The 20,683-nt window shown below is 34.7% G+C and overlaps 1 protein-coding gene across 3 annotated transcripts in view; it reads left to right on the forward strand.

Annotated features, from left to right (window-relative positions):
* Positions 1-4,644: 4,644 nt before the first annotated feature.
* Positions 4,645-20,683, forward strand: part of LOC6031053 — a 38,244-nt gene continuing 22,205 nt past the window's right edge. For 2 of the 3 annotated variants that reach the window (XM_038262557.1, XM_001841850.2), the window contains exons 1-2: positions 4,646-4,777; positions 8,195-9,037. The gene's annotated coding sequence lies outside the window, so the exon portion shown is untranslated. Of the gene's footprint in view, positions 4,778-8,194; positions 9,038-20,683 lie in introns of all 3 variants that reach the window. The other variant, XM_038262559.1, reaches the window with a different exon arrangement.

Below are 20,683 nucleotides of genomic sequence, written 5' to 3' on the forward strand. Positions count from 1 at the left end.
ACAATAAACCCAACATGTGTTTGCAGGAATAATTTAGCAGTAGTACACAGAAGGTGCGACCACCAGCCAGGATAAGAATGTCGAGGTTAAGAACAAGGATACGAATCGATAAACACTCGCGTGGAGGAAAAACCCAGCTGACAGTGTCCGTCGTGGTCGTCATCATCAGGGCCACCGCACCGTGAAGAAAGCGGGAGCAGAGTGGTAAATTAAAATTTATTTATTTAAGACACGCTAAACGGAACACGAGCCTCCGTTCCCCTCACCCCTCCGGAAGGCCACGGGGCACTTCAGCGAAGTTCAAGTTAAGAAACACCTTTTCCGTGTTGTAGCGCGGTGGCGTGCTAAGGAAAAAATGCTTGCATGTGCAAAGTTTCTAAGAAAAAAAAGGAGGAGAAAAAACAAACAGAGAAATTATTGAAATCCTTGTTCACTGAGTGCACCACCAAGTGGGTGCCGCACTCTCTGAATAACGCGTTTCAATGATTTTGTTTCGAGAATAAACTTCCCGTTTAAAAAAAAACAGTGACTAACCCAACAAACAAGCAATATGTTATTTTTGTCGCAAGCATTGAGCACAAACTGGAAACAATGTATAAATTATAATGCTTTTGGCTTCTCTTTCATATTTTTAAGCACATCTAGTTCGTAGAATCAATTTTAATTCAATTAATAAAATAGAAAAGTCAAAAAATCATTTTCTTTTTTTTATAAGAATATCACATTTTCCAATAAGTTCATTTTTTGTGCAGTACTAGTTTTTTCCCCAGAATATACAATTTCCCACAATGCCATTCCCCATAAATTCTTTTACCAGGATGGCCCATTCCTCTGATAAACCATTCACTATAATTGTTTGTTTCTGTAAGTTTTTCACTCAAAAATCAAATACGCTTTTGTATATCTTAAAATCTTTTAAAGGGTAATTCTCTACCAACTCACACGAAATCGGGAAAATTTGCGTGTTCTTAGGGGTAACTTTTGTCCCTGATCACGAATCCGTTGTCCGTTTGCTGATATCTCGTGACGGAGGGGCGATACGGCCCCTTTCATTTTTTAACATGCGAAAAAGAGGTGTTTTTCAATAATTTGCAGCCTGAAACGGTGATGATATAGAAATATGGTGTTAAAGGAAGTTTCATGTAAAATTAGACGCCCGATTTGATGGCGTACTCAGAATTACGAAAAAAGCGTATTTTTCATCGAAAAAACACTGAAAAAGTTTTGAAAAATTCTTCCATTTTCCGTCCACTTCCGTTAAATATTTTTTGAACATGTCATTTTATGGGAAATTTAATGTACTTTTCGAATCTACATTGACCCAGAAGGGTAATTTTTTTCATTTAGAACAAAATTTTCCATTTTAAATTTTCGTGTTTTTTTCTAACTTTGCAGGGTTATTTTTTAGAGTGTAATAGTGTTCTGTAATAGTTGTAGAGCAGACAATTACAAAAAATTTGATATGTAAACATAAGGGATTTGCTTATAAATATTACGAGTTGTCGCGATTTTACGAAAAAAACGTTTTGAAAAAAATACTTTATGCGTTTCTCTTTGTTTCGTCGTGATGTTTATAAGCAAACCCCTTATGTTTATATATCAATATTGTTGTAATTGTCTACAACTTTGTAGAACATTATAACACTCTAAAAAATAACCCTTCAAAGTTAGAAAAAACACGAAATTTTAAAATGAAAAATTTTGTTCTAAATAAAAAAATGACTCTTCTGACTCAATGTAGATAATAAACAAGTACATTAAATTTTCCCTAAAATGACATGTTCCAAATTTTTTTTACGGTCGTGTAGCGGAAAATGGCAGAGCTTTAAAATTTTTTTAATGTTTTTTTCGATGGAAAATACGTTTTTTTCGGAATTCTGAGTACGCCCTCAAATCGGGCGTCTAATTTTACATCAAAGTCCCTTTGACACCAAATTTCTATCGCATCACCGTTTCAGGCTGAAAATTATTGAAAAACCCCTCTTTTTTCGCCTGTTCAAAAATGGAAGGGGTTGTACCCCAGACAAAAAATTAGATGATCTTAAGGCAAACATATTTTTATTTTACGAATTGCGCCATTGGTTCACCCATACAAGTCTCCATACAATTTTGGCTGCTGTCCATACAAAAATGGTATGTAAATATTCAAACAGCTGTAACTTTTGACTGAATTTTCTGATCAATTTGATGTCTTCGGCAAAGTTGTAGGTATTGTTGAGGACTTTTGGGAAAAAATAGGTACACGGAAATTGTTTTTGCAGATTTTTTAATCAACTTTTTTAAAACTAAAAGTCAATTTCCCAAAATACGTATTTTTTTTGATTTTCGAGATTTTTTGATATGTTTTAGGGGACAAAAATCTGCAACTTTTGAGTCATAGAGAAAAATGGTCAAAAAATCTGGCACCGGGTTATGAATTTTTGAAAAAAAATAGTGATTTTTGGAAAAAAAAATCGAAGTTTCATGCAAAAACAAGTTTGACATTATTGTTTAATGCGAAATTTAATTTGCAATTGAAAACTACTTCACAGATTTGTTTGATAAAGGGCTCCGTTTTCAAGATATATCCACCAAAAGTTTGATTTTAGCAAAATATTTGCAGTTTTTCAATTTTTAAAAACAGTGACAATCTCTGAATTTTTTTTTTAAGTTCAGAAAATTTACTATACAATTGTCTAAGAGACATTGAAGATTGGACCTCGGGTTGCTGAGATAGAGCCGCTTTAAGAAAAAGAAACACGAAAATTGAAGTTTTCTAAATCTCACCAAAACAACCCACAATTTTCTAATGACAATATCTCAGCAACTAATGGGCCGATTTTCAATGTTAAAACATGAAACATTCGTGAAAATACATTGAAAATGTTCAAATCAAGACTAAAATTTTAAAAGGACTAAACATTGAATATTACGTCCATTTAAAATGCTAGTCTTGATTACAAATTTCGTGTTTCTTTTTCTTAAAGTGGCTCTATCTCAGCAACCCGAGGTCCAATCTTCAATGTCTCTTAAACAATTTTATAGCAAATTTTCTGAACTTTTCAAAAAAATATTTTTAGAAGCGGTCACTCATGGTCACTATTTTTAAAAATTCGAAAAACTGCAAACATTTCGCCAAAATCAAACTTTCGGTGGCTATATCTTGAAAACAGAGCCTTTTATCAAAAAATCTGTAAAGTAGTTTTCGATTGGAAATTCAATTTTGCATTAAAAATAATGTCAAACTTGTTTTTGCACGAAACTTCGATTTTTTACCAAAATCAATATTTTTCAAAAATTCATAACTCGGCGGCAGATTTTTGACCATGTTTTTCTATAGCTCAAAAGTTGCGGATTTTTGTCCCCTGAAACATATCAAAAAATTTCGAAAATCAAAAAATAAGTATTTTGGGAAATTAACTTTTAGTGAATAAAAAAGTTGATATAAAAATCAATTTTTTTTTTCCGTGTACCTATTGTTTTCTAAATAGTCCTCAACAATACCTACAACTTTGCCCAAGACACCAATATGATCAAAAAATTCACTCAAAAGTTACAGTTGTTTGAATATTTACATACCATTTTTGTATGGACAGCAGCCAAAATTGTATGGAGACTTGTATGGGTGAACCAATGACACAAAATAGCCAAAAAGTTTGAGCCAAATCAAAAAATACAAATAAAATCCATTTCCGGTTTTGGTAGAGAATTGCTCATATATCGAATACAAAATGCAAATTTTCCACTAAATTTTCGAAGTTAATTCGCTTTATTAGTGCTAGCTAAATCTAACAAATCCCAAGTGTATCCCATCCAGAACGAGACCTGACCTGCGGCGACTGCCACTTTCTCGCTGGCCTCGTTGATGTTTATTAGATTGGAATATAAACGATCGCCGCCGGCCAGTTTGCTAAATCACTTCTCCACTATTAGCCGCGATACTGGACCCGAGTTCCGCGTGGCCGACCTCGTCGTTCATCGTGCGCATAATCCACCTCTATAGAACGTTGCAACTGATATGGAGAACTGCTTGGAGTGGTGCAGCTTGTTCTATCGCGCAGACTTAGTTAGTTCAAGCAATTGAGACATTCAGAATCGATGGGGATGCTGTGTGGTTTTGAAGTTTGAAGCGTGAAATCAATATTGTACTGGAAACTCTCTGACATCATTGGGTGAAATGACCAGTACTACAACCACATTGTAACCTTAGCTAAAGAAGAGATTGTTATCGGTTGCATAAATTACCGCACCTGACAACCTTTCTATATTCCGCTACAACTTGTTTCAGCTTGGCTATCCTTGCAGTGGCTAGCTTTAATGTAAATGGTTTTAACAATGAAAAGGCTGCTAAAATCCTTACGTTTTCTTGGAAAGTATTCAAGAAGCTGTTGAGAGTTTCTTTCAATGTTTCTTTTCATTTTGTTTTTTTTTTATTTTTATTTTTTTGAAAGCCCAAATTTAAAAAATCATCGATTCTTTTGAATATCACAGCAATTTATTTGTTATTGAAAAAAAACTTTTTTTAATTGTTCAATTTTTTAAACAAAAATATTTCAAGAATTGTTAATATTTGTTCCACCGAAACAAATGACTATCCTCATAAGTGGCTCTGTGCGCAGAATCCCGACATGCCAAAGTTTGAGAGAACCACTCAAAAAGAGCATGCTAAAAAGTAGACAGAAACACTGAGTCCCAACTAGTCTGCGAACAAACATTGACCCCGCAAATGCGCAAAATAAGGTTAAAGTTGAACGTCGGAAACAAAACAATCGCAATCGTTCTAATTAACAAGTCCAAGGTCAGTTGACTGTGCTGCAAATTTCTCTCACGTAAACTAGAACTAGAATAGAACACGCATTTTGTTGTGATTGCAATCGAGAAATCAGAAAAGAACAATGAATCCGGAACAAAAAAAAAGTGAAACAAATCAGACCAATGAGAGACGCATCTGCTTTACATGTGTTTCTACAGCTTGCGTAGGGTCTGGTTCTGATTCGTTTGACGGTGGTAAGAGACTAAAAAGTACTCATTTGTTGATAGTGAAGCGTCTCTCTCGCAGCTTCCGTGGAATTTAGTGAGCAAGATCGCGCCGGTTGTTTACCCGGTCGATGTTTTAGTGTGAGATAGGAGAGGGGTTTGTGGTGGAAAAAAAAACAGAGAGATTATTATTTATAGCAGAAGCTGGTGATTTGTGGTACCCTACCCATTTATCTTTGAAATAAATATTAAATATTGTGCTCTAAATTCAATAAGAAAAAAAACGTCAGGAATCCAATTTGTGAACAGATTAAGATTCAACAGCTAAAATACTAATTAAAAAAATCAAGCACTTATGTTAACATTTGAAAATTCTACCTTAAAAAATATTAATCAATAAAACTGTTACTCTCTTTAGAATAAATTAAAATTCTTTCCAAACAAAAATGTTAGTTTTTCAGAATACTTTAAATTCTCCGAACGTCACTTCTCTGAAACTGAAACAAGAATTTATTACGTTCGAAAAACTGTTTTTTTTTTTCATAATTTGAGCCTGGAAATCAACCAAACCATCAAGTATGGTTCGTTTTCAAGCTCAAATTATGACATAAATTTTCTGTGTTTTGGAGGGAGACGATTAGATAGGTATGCTAGGAAATGAAAAATACCTCATAAATATTAGAGAAAGGTTTTATATTCCAAAAGACCCGAAACCTAAACCTTCATAAGAGCGATTTCATTAATCATTAAAAAAATATTTATTTTAAAAGGACAAATCTTTCTAAAAAGAAATGTAGGCAAATGTGAGAAGTCTTTTTTGTAAAATTCTTGTAAAACAATTTGCACTCAGTATAACCTTTTTTATTTAGTATGAGTTAAAAATTCAAAACTTCAAAATTTAGATTTGATTGATAAAACGATTATTCACTTGTTGTTAGAGGAAAGAACGAAATAGTTGAAGCCATTATTGTTAGTAAGAATTTTTCAGAATTGTCTTAACAATTGCCTACAGCCAATTATTAATTTAACCCCTTTCAAAACGAAAAGCTTGTCCTTAAAGTTTGTTAATATTGTTATTGAAAGATTTTCGGTTTTTTAAATAGGATCCTAAAATTAAGCTTGAAGCATGAAATGCTTTAAATGGATTTTTAAATCAAATTTGAAAAAAAATACTTGTGGCCTTTCTAACTTAGTAATAAAATTTAAAAAAAATATGAGAAAAAATTAAACCGTGTTTCTGAACAATATTGTCGAGAATCATCATTTAAGTCCTATAAGGTGACACTTAGGATTTTTTCTCAGATTAAGGCTGGTACAAATATTACAAATCTCTGGTATCAATACCAAATTTTGGTATTCCTGGTATGCAATAGCAAAATTTGGTATCATACCAATTTAAGGTATTGTTATGATATTGCAAAATTGCAGTATTTGTCAATGGTCGGACACCACATTTTGGTATTCTTTTGCGAATGCTTTCAAAGCGAATGCTTTCATTGAAAACCAAAAATTTCAAACTTGATTTTAAACATTTTTGATATACCCCCTAAAGAACTGGAACTTGAAATTGTGGAAAATTTTCTAAGTCAGGATACCACATTTTGGTATTAAAGTGTTTTTTTTTTCAAATTCCTCTGAAACCATGTGAAATTTTTTATCAATTTTGACAAGATAATAAGTTTTGCGCTAAAATGACTTGAAACTCAAACATGTTAAAGCTGATTTTCAATGTTTTTGTTTACTTACTAAGCCCTTTTTTTAAAAAAAATCGGAGAATTTTCTCTAAGTCAGAATAACCATTTACTTGGAAAAACGAGTCAATGGACAGATTATTGAATTTTGATGAATTTCAATCCAATTTCATACTATAACACGTATTTTTCAATCATGTTATTTTTCAGAAGCTTCGAGAACTTCAAGCACAAGCCGTTCATCAATGACAAATGTATTAGATGTGGTGAAGAATATCACTAAAAACAACATGGAATCATCACCAAATTTTCCTATTACTTGTGCAAATACCAGCGACCAAAATGTGCAAATGGTGTGCCCAGAAATAGATGGTAAAATACCATGAAATCATACCATAAACATGCATGTGGAAGTCCACAGGAATACCAAAATCTGTTTTTCCAAGGGCGCGGGAATACCTAAAAACAAAACCATGACAGTACCTAGTTTTGAGATTGCAATGGTTTTATGTTAAGGTATTATTTTACCCTTGGAATAACATGGTTTGGTATTGTTGTGCCGTTCCACAAACAAGACATTGGTATGATTTCATTGTATTTTACCATCAATTACTGGGCAACTAAGGGCACGTTTTGGTTCCTGTTATTTGCCCAAGTAATACCGAAATTTGGTATTCCTGTGTTATTTACCCCTGATCGGGAGGAGCGAGTTGTCCAACCAGTAAAATTTAAAAATGGAAATTATAACTAATAATTTCATATGGTACAAATAAAGAGCCTTCAGAAAATTTGCTCCAAATTTAATAAAGATCCTACAAGAGAAATTGAAAGGATTTGACAACTATTACACTTTACACAGGTAAAAAATGTACAGTCACTTTTCCCAAAATATAGACGATTTATTCCATACAAACTTCAAAGACTCAGGGGCAGAGGTTCCCGCAGTCAGAATGTTTGAAATTTATCCTAGTGATGGACCAAGCATAAATAAAAATAAGCATAAATGTAGTTCAACCCAAATAAAAACAAAATGTGGATTAGCGATAATTTAGAACCACTTTGTTATATTAACACTCAATCGTTCTGGAAGTAATTTTCAACCATTTTTTGTGACTTTTGTTAGAATTGACCTAATTGAACGATGCCGGTTGCAAAGGTTTGTCATTGTCTTTATTTTTATTAGTCGTTGACCAAAAACCCACAAATCCGGAATCGTCAAATTTGATCAATTCTAGCCTACAAGATTTCTAAGAAAAAAAAGGGTAAAAATTTAAACCCGAGCGTTTTACCTTGAAATAAATCTGGGATAGAAAAATATTTTAAAAAATACGGTCCATGGAATAACTCTACAAAGTGATACACAACAAAAATTATTTCTCAATCCTCAAGTTTAAATGCTTTCAATACCCGATAATACCCTATGGGCAGCCAAACATTAACACTCGAAATAAACGCGTGGTCTCACTGATAATGCCAAACTAAGAAGAAAAAAAAACAAAACAAAATCTCACTCTCCCGCTCTGTCTCTCTCTCTCTCTTTCTCTCAGCGTGATTTTCACTGAGAGCTTCCGTGAAAACGTGCAGCCCCCACACGTACTCTCTGCTCGGTAGTCAGCTCAGCAGCGCGCACATTGCCTCAGAGTGAGAATGTCCTTTGAGCAATGCGGTTCTGCGGGAACGACGCCGACGACGGGGCCGACGGTATCAGTAAGGACAGCTGGAGCGCTGCAAAGGACAGCGGACAGGCTGTGATAACTGTGTGAGTGTGTGGGTTTGCTGAGTTGAATGGGGGAAAATTCTCATTCCGCACTGGTGGCGAAAATTGACGCATTGAAGCGCCCCTTGCTGTTGGTGCTGCTGGTGGAAAACGGAAAATGAAAATTAGGAAAACATTAGGCGAACATGAAGCGCGTTTAAAATATCACTTTCGAGAGGATGTTATTTTTATCAGTGGCGTGAAAAGCGTTGGAAAAGCGTGAAGAGCGTCACAGGGGGGGGGAGAGAAGTGCAAAAAAGAGGAAAAGCGGAAGGAAAATCAATCGCTTAACGAGTCGCCGCCGTTCTGGCCTTTGAAGAGTTTCTGCTTGTGATGTGAGTTGTATACATGATACCATTGTAGCCAAAGCAGAATTGGCAAATATATATGCCTGTGCGAAACTCTCATCTCGGCAGGGGCTAGAAGTAGCTGGGAGAAAAAGTAGAAAAAAAAACAATTTTGCGCAGCACTTTAAACAACCGGAAGATGAATGGAGATCATTGTTCTGCCCAGCGATACGTGATTTGAATGTCCAGCAGCTCGTCCAGAATTCGCCCTCGTCATCGTGCACGTCTCGGATGCTGGATGCTAATCGTAATCCCGAGAGCAGCAGCCCGAAAACTGTGAGCAAAAGGTGAGTTCCCTCAACACAAAAAAAATGTCAAAACATTTTCCTGAGCATTTTCCATCCCACCTGTGAGCGGGTACACCTCTCATCAAACTTGCCACAACACATCGCTGTTTACAAAGCGTTAATTTGGCATCAACGCACAGCATCCCGGCTGAGTTTGATTGTTGATTGATTTGGACCGGACAATATGGGAGAGACCGACGACACGGGGACGTTCTGGCACGTGGCCAAGCGGTTTTTGATGACGTGACCAGACGTAGAGCGCAGTGATGGAGGTGACAATGTTACGTGTCTGTTGTGAATATATGAGCGGGTTGTTTGATTAGCGAACAAGTGTAAATGATTTTTTTTTAATTTGAGGTGCGACATTTTTGGTGGTGAACAGGTTGGTGGGACGAATTTTAGCAGAGTGGCGAAACTGCTGTTGTTTCAGTTCATCAATTATATTAAGATTTAATACTACAGAGCCATTCTTCCAAAACATTTCAATTGCTGTGATTTTTTTTATTTAAGTGTATTCAGCAAAATTGCATAGCTTAAATCATATAGAAATTTTTTTGTTGGATATGTATAAATGCCCAAAAATGATATCTGCTAAGCTTATACCAAATCAAGACATTCTAGCAAGGTTCTAACCATTCTAAAAGAGCTTCTGGAAATTCGAGGAAATTAAGAACCATACTGTCGAGATTTTGGCAAAATCAGCTTCCCTAGCATTTTTCGTGACTGGGAGACACAAGGCGATCAATATTTAAAAAATAAACTTTATTTTAGAATGTCGTCAAAATTAAGTAGCAACATATTGACTAGGGTGACAATAAAAAATCGACATCAGAGATACCCTCTGACTCGATTCCTAATGCAAAAATAAGTATCTGTGCCAATTTTGAGCCAAATCGTTTAAGGCTAAGGGGTCGCTTTTTATCGTTGAAGTTTATATGGGGATAATCACGAAAATGTACGGGGAAAAACATCGTTTCAGTAAATTTCTGCTAGGTGGCGCAGGTCTCGCCCAAAATTGTTCAAGTGTGAGATTCTTGTAGGAAATTTAATTCCCTACAACTTTGTCGAAGGGTGCAAAACGATCCGAATTGATCCTGATTTTTGGTGATTTTTCTAGAAAAAAATATTTTCTTATAAACTTCCTATATACCCCTTGTATACTTTCAAGTATATAAGCCGATTTCATTTCATCGCATTGCTAATAACTCATCAGGATCAACTCGGATCGTCTTGCACCCTTCTACAAAGTTGTAGGTAATTAAATTTCATACAAGAATCTCACACTTGGACAATTTTGGGCGAGACCTGCGCCACCTGCTGCAAAAATCCTGAAACGATGTTTTTCTCCATACATTTTTGCGATTTTCCTCATATAAACATCAACGATGAAAAGCGACCCCTTAGCCTTAACCGATTTGGCTCAAAAATGGCACAGTTACTTGTTTTTGCCTTAAGAATCGATCCAGGGGGTATCTCTTGCGATTTTCCGAAATTTTCAATTTTTCTTGTCACCCTAATATTGACTTTTAAATTTTTAGATGTGAAAACATTTTTTTCTATTCAAAAAGTACACTATAATTTCAAATTATATTAAATAGATTTTTTTAAGTCAAAAATAGCTTTTTACCTAAGGCAGTCATGGCCAAGATTGTCTTAAAAATATGTCTATTAAAAAGATTAAAAAAATAAGCACTGATTTTCAAAGTAAAACAAAAACATTGTTTTAAGTGAAAATATTTTAAAATTTAAAAACCAACCCAAGTGGACAACTCTTACAGCATACTGAGAGAAAGGTTAGAGCCATTCTAGTAAGATTCAAGCAAAATCAGCTCATCTAGCATTTTTCGTAACTGGGTGACTCAAGACGTTCAAAAATCATTTGGCAGTGTTGTAAATTATTTAAAAAAAAATAAACTTTATTTTTGAAGGTCGTCAAAATTAAGTAGCAAATTAAGTCAATATGTACTTAATTTTTAGATGCAAAAACAATTTTAATCGAAAAGAGCATAATTTTTTTTGTTGATAAATTACACCGTTTTCTAGTTTATCAAGAAGTAGACACGGAGAAAAAAGAGTTCCCAAAATCGTGAACACCCGTTCATGAAATTGGGAACCACGAACAAAGTGTTCAAATGTTTTTGAAAATCGTACCATGGCATTTGAACACTTTGTTCGTGGTTCCCAATTTCATGAACGGGTGTTCACGATTTTGGGAACTCTTTTTTCTCCGTGAAGGTGGGCAAAACCGCTCTTTTTCAGGAGCCGCTCATTTTCTTTCGCTCTTTAAAAAGAGCCGCTCTTTTGAACGGTTCTTTCGCTCTTTTTTCAAAATTTGAATGAATAGAGTTTTTTTCAAGAATCGTTTTATTTTATAAGTTATTTCTCATTGGACTTTTATAAATTTGTCCATACCAAATATTTTTTGAAGTTTATGTCCCTCAACTCTGGCCAAAGTCACAAAAAAATAAAAGCAAGACATTTTAATGAAAAAAGAGTTTAAAATGCATTTTACACATCCCCAGTTCTTTTGCAATCATTAGTTTTCAAAATATCGAAGTATTGATGAACTTTTTTTAAACGGAAAAAAAAACTTTTGCGTTAGGTACGGTGCAACGTAATTTCACCAAAAATCAAAATATTTTTGATCGATCCCAAAAAGCTTTTTAATTGTTTTCAGTGGGTTAGACTTCTATTTTCATTAAAATTTGAATTTTTTTTACTTTAATGAACAATCAGTAGCACACTGAAAAGTTTATTTCATTTTGTTTAGAAAATCGTTTACTTTTGGGATTAATTTTTATTAGCATCGACATTTTTGAAATTGCATATTCAATTCTCAAAAACAAATTTAATACTATATTTTTTGGAAATTCAATAAATTATATTTATATCAAAAATCATGCCATATTGAAACGATTCTTTCAAAAGAGCGCAGTTTAAAAAGAACCGCGGTTCTTTTTTTGTGAGTCACGGTTCGTTCGCTCTTTTCAGTGAACCGGCTCTTTGAGCGGTTCGCTCTTTTTTTGCCCACCTCTATCAAGAAGAAATGTTTTATTTATAACATAAAAGATATCATTTTATTTACAGATGTCATGACCTAGCTTGACCATTACAAAAAAATGTGTCTTTCGAAATGGTTAAAAAAAAAGCTTCAAACTGACTTCAATGTCAAAACGTTTGTGATTTTTGAGTAAAAATATTTTTAAATATTTTGCTGTCAAAAATGTAAAGATTAGTATGGACAACAGTTCAAAAAAACGGAATTTAAAATGAAATTTTTTGTTCTAAATGGAAAAAATTATCCGTTTTGTGTTATTACAGATTCGAAAAGTACATTCAATTTTCCTTAAAATTACATGTCTCAAATTTGGTTACAGTCAAGTTACGAAAAATGCCTAAATTTTTGAAACTATTTTTGTATTTTTTCCGATGAAAAATACATTTTTCGGAATTCTAAGTACGCCATCAAAACGTGTATCTAATTTTACATAAATGTCCCTTTGACATCAAATCGAAAAATGATTGAAAAACATATCTTTTTTGCATGCAGGAAAATTTTTTCATGCAAATCATAAAACAGAATTTGCACCATCACGCCCTTGACATAAAAGATGTATTTTAAGTCCCCGAAAACATATGAAAAATCGAAAATTAAAACAAATAATTATTTTGGGAATTTAACTTTGAGTGATGAAAAGGTAAATAAAATAATACAAAAATAATCGAAAAGTCGTAATCATGACCTACTATTCGGCCGAAGCCACCAAATCGGTCAGAAAATCTGTTTTCAAGATACAGAATATTACACATTACATACCAAAATTGTATGGAGACATGTGTGAAAAAAAAACTATTGATGCAGAATTTCTCCTTTCAACATGGACAAAGTTTCATGCAAATCAAAATAAGAAAATAAAAAAATCTCTAAAAAATGTGAGATTATAGAGAACAACCACGAACTATTACAAAAAAAAAATATTTAATGATGATCTAACAACTAATTGTTTTTGCGTCACCAAGATCCGTTTATGACGATTCCATTCAAGTTTCAATCAGATACACCGATGTCCAGAACTTGAGAGCATCATCACCACCGACCGTAAGCTCACGCTGATCTAATCATCAGCAAACATTAAACTGCTTCAAGGTCAAAACTTTAATTAACTATACACAAAAATCCCAGCCAAATTAAAAGGTACCCCGACGCCGGTAATCGGCACCCTTCTCAACTGTTTCGTACCCTAACACTTAGAGACAGGTGATTGAGGTGTTAAAAAAACGCTTGCAGCCAGGTCGTGGTGACCTCCGCACAATGATACCGGATGCACCGGATTGTGGGTCCCCCCCCCCTGGCCGGACAAGACAACGATGACGAACTTATTTGAGAAGGGGGTAATTAATGTTTTATGAGATGGGATGTTATAGCCGGCGGAGTTTGCATGCCTCGAGCCAAGACGATAATGTCGATGCTGCAGGTGCAGACGGTTTAGTGTTTGTTTGGTGCTAAGTTAGTTCTCACGATTTTGCTGTTGGTTTTTGTCATTTGCGGATTTAGTAAAATCCCCGCGATGGTCAGTGCTTTATCAAGATGAATCATGGGTACAATCAATATTGTGATTTAAAATACGCTGCGAATATTTTAAAATCTTAAGCATTGAACCGTGATTACTCAGAAAAAACAAAACTATTCTAAATTGTTGACTACTCTAACCTTATCAATTATTATTAAACCCTACAAAGAAACTAAGGAGAGCAATGTGATAAGACGATGTTGAAATCACAAGTCCACATTCTTGAATTTGGTATCCCCCACTTTATTCAACCAACCAACTTTTTTCTACAAGATGACGTTATTTTGTAAGCATAAATTTCGTTAACTCAACAGCGTGAATTCACGCGAATCGCGTTTATTTGCGAACTGTATTTACCAATGCTGTTAATCGTTGAAATCAACGGCGGTTATATCATCGATGTCGATGATCGTTGATTTAAACGTAATCGTAATCGCAGCCATCGTTGATTTAATCGTCAACGTCAACGGAGTCGTTAATTTAAACGGCGTTGATCAACGGCGTTCTTTTATAGTTTTCTAGAGTTTTATGAGGAAAGAACGATTTTTTCATAAATGTTTTGATTGGGAAACATTCTCAAATTGATGTGGCATGGTTGTTCGGGGATCCGTGTGTACCAAGAGGACCAAAGTGACCGGATTTTAAACGTAATTTAAGCCCTAGCGAATTGCTGGTCACTTCTATCTCCACTCTGGTTCCCAAGTCCAACCAGGATTTTTCTAATGTAAATGACACCGATGACGGACAATTGGGAATCGAGATATGGTCGGATTTTCACCGGAATTATTGTTCCGGCGAGTTCAGTAAGGGTCTCGCGTGGTTAAATATCGACAGAATTTGTTGTTCTATGATACAATACTGAATTGACCACATGACCCATGTTCCAGAACCCAGATTAAGATTGACCAAGATGTCAAACTTCGTGACAGACCGGAGTAGCCTACTGTTGGTGATCAATGAGTTTCGATCGAATCCCAAGAGATAAATCTTTCGTGTGGTGCCGAAAATCGATCGCAGTAGGTCATAAATATTTTGTTTACTCACAGTAGGCTACTCCGGTCTGTCACGAAGTTTGACATCTTGGTCAATCTTAATCTGGGTTCTGGAACATGGGTCATGTGGTCAATTCAGTATTGTATCATAGAACAACAAATTCTGTCGATATTTAACCACGCGAGACCCTTACTGAACTCGCCGGAACAATAATTCCGGTGAAAATCCGACCATATATCGATTCCCAATTGTCCGTCATCGGTGTCATTTACATTAGAAAAATCCTGGTTGGACTTGGGAACCAGAGTGGAGATAGAAGTGACCAGCAATTCGCTAGGGCTTTAATTACGTTTAAAATCCGGTCACTTCGGTCCTCTTGGTACACACGGATCCCCGAACAACCATGCCACATCAATTTGAGAATGTTTCCCAATCAAAACTTTTATGAAAAAATCGTTCTTTCCTCATAAAACTCTAGAAAACTATAAAAGAACGCCGTTGATCAACGCCGTTTAAATCAACGACTCCGTTGACGTTGACGATTAAATCAACGATGGCTGCGATTACGATTACGTTGAAATCAACGATCATCGACATCGATGACGTTGATTCAACGATTAACAGCATTGGTATTTACCGTAAATAAGTGGCAAATGTTTGGAGTCGTTTGGTACATTATTTTGGAAGAAAGCACGAACCGGTATTTTTCCTACATGTGAAATACTACTGGCCTTACTCAACCCATTAAAAGGGTATTAACCCGATTGTGTGCAACATGATGGCCGATATTGGGTAAAGTCAATGCATTTAATTTGTTTTGATATTTGACTAAAGTGTAATGATAGCGCAAGTTGTTTGATACAATAAGTTGTTTTCCAGAAAGTTATTTTTACCATATTTAGGAATCGCATAATTAAAAAAAAAATCTCTAATTTAATGTCATATTTTAAAATTTCCCGGGAAATCCCGGGAAACGGAAAATTTTCAGCAAATCGCAACAAACTTCCCGGGAAATTGAAATTTATCAAAAAAATCTTATCCTGTAAAAAAGTATACAACTTCATGAAATTATTTATATATATATTCTAATTTCACATGCTGTCTTTCAAATCCTTAGTATTTTTGGTTGAGAAGTCTTTTTAAAAGTGTTTAGACAGTAACTCCATGCTCCATATCCATAAAATTGCTATAAAATTTGTCTCAGTGACGAGTTTTAAGAGAATACGGTTGAAAAAAACATTGACACAAAAAGTTTAAATGAAAAAAAAATCATGCAGAATTTTTTAAAATGACAAATAACTTTTTCCAGACCAAGTCTTACTGGATTTCGCTTGTGAATAAATAGATAATCATTGAATTTACCATAAAAATCTAAGTTATGTTCTTTTTAACTTGAAACATTATTTCATGAAATCATCACTCAAAGTTTCAAATTCATTGGGCACCTTTCATATGAAACGAAGTTGTTTTTTAATATGCTTCAAAAAATTTTAACTTCGTGCTGTAATATCTTGAAAACTAGTATACAAATTCTGCTAGCACAACCCTCTTTGAAAATCTCATTTTGACCTGGCCGGAAGGGTTAACATCTTGTTAAAAAAAAAAAGGTTACCAAAAACAAAATAATTTGTTTTTATTCCAAAATTGCGTTTTTTTTTTGCTGCCCAACAAATAAGCAAGGAATAAATATTATCTGAAATAAACCTTTACATAAAATTTACAGACAAGCTGATTAGTTCATTAGGATTAGGTAACATCATTATTTTTATTGTCGATTTTCAAAACATTGGTGCCAAAAAGTATGAATTTCGGAATTTTTTTTACGGAAAATCCCGGGAATATCCGGAAAATTTGTTCCCGGGAAATTGAACGCTCTAGGTGCAAATCATTTAAGAAATCCGGTAACTCTTTATTGTCGAATTTGTAAACATTGTACAGCAATTCCCCACGAAAACAGCATGATTCGAAAAAAAAGTTCTCCGATCGAGCTCATTTTTTTCTGGGGGATCCTTGGTAAAAATAATTAGACCCGTATTTTTTTGTTTGGTCATTAGGGTGACCTACGCCATGTTAGGGTGGTTCGAAAAATGGCAATTTTCGTCGATTTTTGCAAAAACCACTTTTTTTAAAAAGTCATATCTCCGCGCCATTTCATCCGATTTTAGCTGTCCTAGACGCAAAAGAAAGGTGATATGTTTGGCTATTTGGGAAAATAGTAAGAAGTTTCAAAAATTTAGCTTAACATTTGAAAAGAAATATGACCTATAGATGTTATGGTACCAAAAGTTGCGTCTATTAATTACGAAAATTTTGGTACCCTAGCATGTATAGGTCATCGCTGAAATTTTAAAGTTAGCGCAAGTCGATTTTTTCCCGTTTTCGTAATTTTCCCATTTTTGCGCGTGGCGCATCGAAAACCCTAGTTTTTATTTTCAAAAAATCGTATCTCAGAGTATCGAAAATATAACTTCACCATTTTTTGATATGTTATGTGAAATTTTCCGAGGAATCCGATAAAAATATTTTCAGACATAGACTCTTTGGCCCCGAGACCTTCAAAACAGCATTTTATGTTTTCATTCAACCTTTTCAAATATTGAGCTAGATTTTTGAAAACTATTTTCCCCAAATAGCCAAACTATTCACCTTTCTTTTGCGTCTAGGACAGCTAAAATCGGATGAAATGGCACGGAGTTATGATTTTTTTTTTAAAAAAGTGGTTTTTGCGAAAATCGACGAAAATTGCCATTTTTCGAACCACCCTAACATGGCGTAGGTCACCCTAATGGCCAAACAAAAAAAAATACGGTCTATACAAGCCAGATGACACATGTCGCCATTTTGAATTTTCTTTGTGCTAAAATTTAGTGCTCATTTAGTGCTATTTAGTGCCCTATACCCCACATTTAGTGCCCTTATAGTTTCCATACAAATTGCCATACAAAATTAGAAATACAAGCCAGATGACACATGTCGCCATTTTGAATTTTCTTTGTGCTAAAATTTAGTGCTCATTTAGTGCCATTTAGTGCCCTATACCCCATATTTAGTGCCCTCATAGTTTCCATAAAAATGGCCATACAAAAATTTGAAATACAAGCCAGATGACACATGTCGCCATTTTGAATTTTCTTTGTGCTAAAATTTAGTGCTCATTTAGTGCTATTTAGTGCCCTTTACCCCACATTTAGTGCCCTTATAGTTTCCATACAAATTGCCATACAAAATTTGAAATACAAGCCAGATGACACATGTCGCCATTTTGAATTTTCTTTGTGCTAAAATTTAGTGCTCATTTAGTGCTATTTAGTGCCCTATACCCCATATTTAGTGCCCTCATAGTTTCCATACAAATCGCCATACAAAATTTGAAATACAAGCCAGATGACACATGTCGCCATTTTGAATTTTCTTTGTGCTAAAATTTAGTGCTCATTTAGTGCTATTTAGTGCCCTATACCCCACATTTAGTGCCCTTATAGTTTCCATACAAATTGCCATACAAAATTTGAAATACAAGCCAGATGACACATGTCGCCATTTTGAATTTTATTTGTGCTAAAATTAAGTGCTCATTTAGTGCTATTTAGTGCCCTATACCCCATATTTAGTGCCCTCATAGTTTCCATACAAATCGCCATACAAAGTTCAAAAGTCAAATTTCAGATGTCGCCATTTTGAATGTTTTTTCGTGCTAAAATTTAGTGCTCATTTAGTGCTATTTAGTGCCCTTTACCCCACATTTAGTGCCCTTATAGTTTCCATACAAATTGCCATACAAAATTTGAATTACAAGCCAGATGACACATGTCGCCATTTTGAATTTTCTTTGTGCTAAAATTTAGTGCTCATTTAGTGCCATTTAGTGCCCTATACCCCATATTTAGTGCCCTCATAGTTTCCATAAAAATGGCCATACAAAAATTTGAAATACAAGCCAGATGACACATGTCGCCATTTTGAATTTTCTTTGTGCTAAAATTTAGTGCTCATTTAGTGCTATTTAGTGCCCTTTACCCCACATTTAGTGCCCTTATAGTTTCCATACAAATTGCCATACAAAATTTGAAATACAAGCCAGATGACACATGTCGCCATTTTGAATTTTCTTTGTGCTAAAATTTAGTGCTCATTTAGTGCTATTTAGTGCCCTATACCCCATATTTAGTGCCCTCATAGTTTCCATACAAATCGCCATACAAAAATTTGAAATACAAGCCAGATGACACATGTCGCCATTTTGAATTTTCTTTGTGCTAAAATTTAGTGCTCATTTAGTGCTATTTAGTGCCCTATACCCCACATTTAGTGCCCTTATAGTTTCCATACAAATTGCCATACAAAATTTGAAATACAAGCCAGATGACACATGTCGCCATTTTGAATTTTCTTTGTGCTAAAATTTAGTGCTCATTTAGTGCTATTTAGTGCCCTTTACCCCACATTTAGTGCCCTTATAGTTTCCATACAAATTGCCATACAAAATTTGAAATACAAGCCAGATGACACATGTCGCCATTTTGAATTTTCTTTGTGCTAAAATTTAGTGCTCATTTAGTGCTATTTAGTGCCCTATACCCCATATTTAGTGCCCTCATAGTTTCCATACAAATCGCCATACAAAATTTGAAATACAAGCCAGATGACACATGTCGCCATTTTGAATTTTCTTTGTGCTAAAATTTAGTGCTCATTTAGTGCTATTTAGTGCCCTATACCCCATATTTAGTGCCCTCATAGTTTCCATACAAATCGCCATACAAAGTTCAAAAGTCAAATTTCAGATGTCGCCATTTTGAATGTTTTTTCGTGCTAAAATTTAGTGCTCAGTTAGTGCTATTTAGTGCCCTATACCCCACATTTAGTGCCCTCATAGTTTCCATACAAATCGCCATACAAAGTTCAAAAGTCAAATTTCAGATGTCGCCATTTTGGATGTTTTTTCGTGCTAAAATTTAGTGCTCATTTAGTGCTATTTAGTGCCCTATACCCCACATTTAGTGCCCTCATAGTTTCCATACAAATCGCCATACAAAGTTCAAAAGTCAAATTTCAGATGTCGCAATTTTGAATGTTTTTCAGTGCTACAATTTAGTGCTTATTTAGTGCTATTTAGTGCCCTATACCCCACATTTAGTGCCCTCATAGTTTCCATACAAATTGCCATACAATGTTCAAAAGTCAAATTTCAGATGTCGCCATTTTGAATGTTTTTCAGTGCTAAAATTATGTGCTTATTTAGTGCTATTTAGTGCCCTATAACCCATATTTAGTGCCCTCGTGGTTTCCATACAAATCGCCATACAAAGTTCAAAAGTCAAATTTCAGATGTCGCCATTTTGAATGTTTTTTCGTGCTAAAATTAAGTGCTCATTTAGTGCTATTTAGTGCCCTACACCCCATATTTAGTGCCCTCATAGTTTCCATACAAATCGCCATACAAAAATTTGAAATACAAGCCAGATGGCACATGTCGCCATTTTGAATTTTCTTTGTGCTAAAATTTAGTGCTCATTTAGTGCTATTTAGTACCCTATACCCCATATTTAGTGCCCTCATAGTTTCCATACAAATCGCCATACAAAGTTCAAAAGTCAAATTTCAGATGTCGCAATTTTGAATGTTTTTCAGTGCTACAATTTAGTGCTTATTTAGTGCTATTTAGTGCCCTATACCCCATATTTAGTGCCCTCATAGTTTGCATACAAATCGCCATACAAAGTTCAAAAGTCAAATTTCAGATGTCGCCATTTTGAATGTTTTTCAGTGCTAAAATTTAGGGCTCAGTTAGTGCTATTTAGTGCCCTATACCCCACATTTAGTGCCCTCGTGGTTTCCATACAAATCGCCATACAAAGTTCAAAAGTCAAATTTCAGATGTCGCCATTTTGAATGTTTTTTCGTGCTAAAATTTAGTGCTCAGTTAGTGCTATTTAGTACCCTATACCCCACATTTAGTGCCCTCATAGTTTCCATACAAATCGCCATACAAAAATTTGAAATACAAGCCAGATGACACATGTCGCCATTTTGAATTTTCTTTGTGCTAAAATTTAGTGCTCATTTAGTGCTATTTAGTGCC

This window comes from Culex quinquefasciatus, chromosome 3, assembly GCF_015732765.1.
Source record: "Culex quinquefasciatus strain JHB chromosome 3, VPISU_Cqui_1.0_pri_paternal, whole genome shotgun sequence".
NCBI lineage: Eukaryota > Metazoa > Arthropoda > Insecta > Diptera > Culicidae > Culex > Culex quinquefasciatus.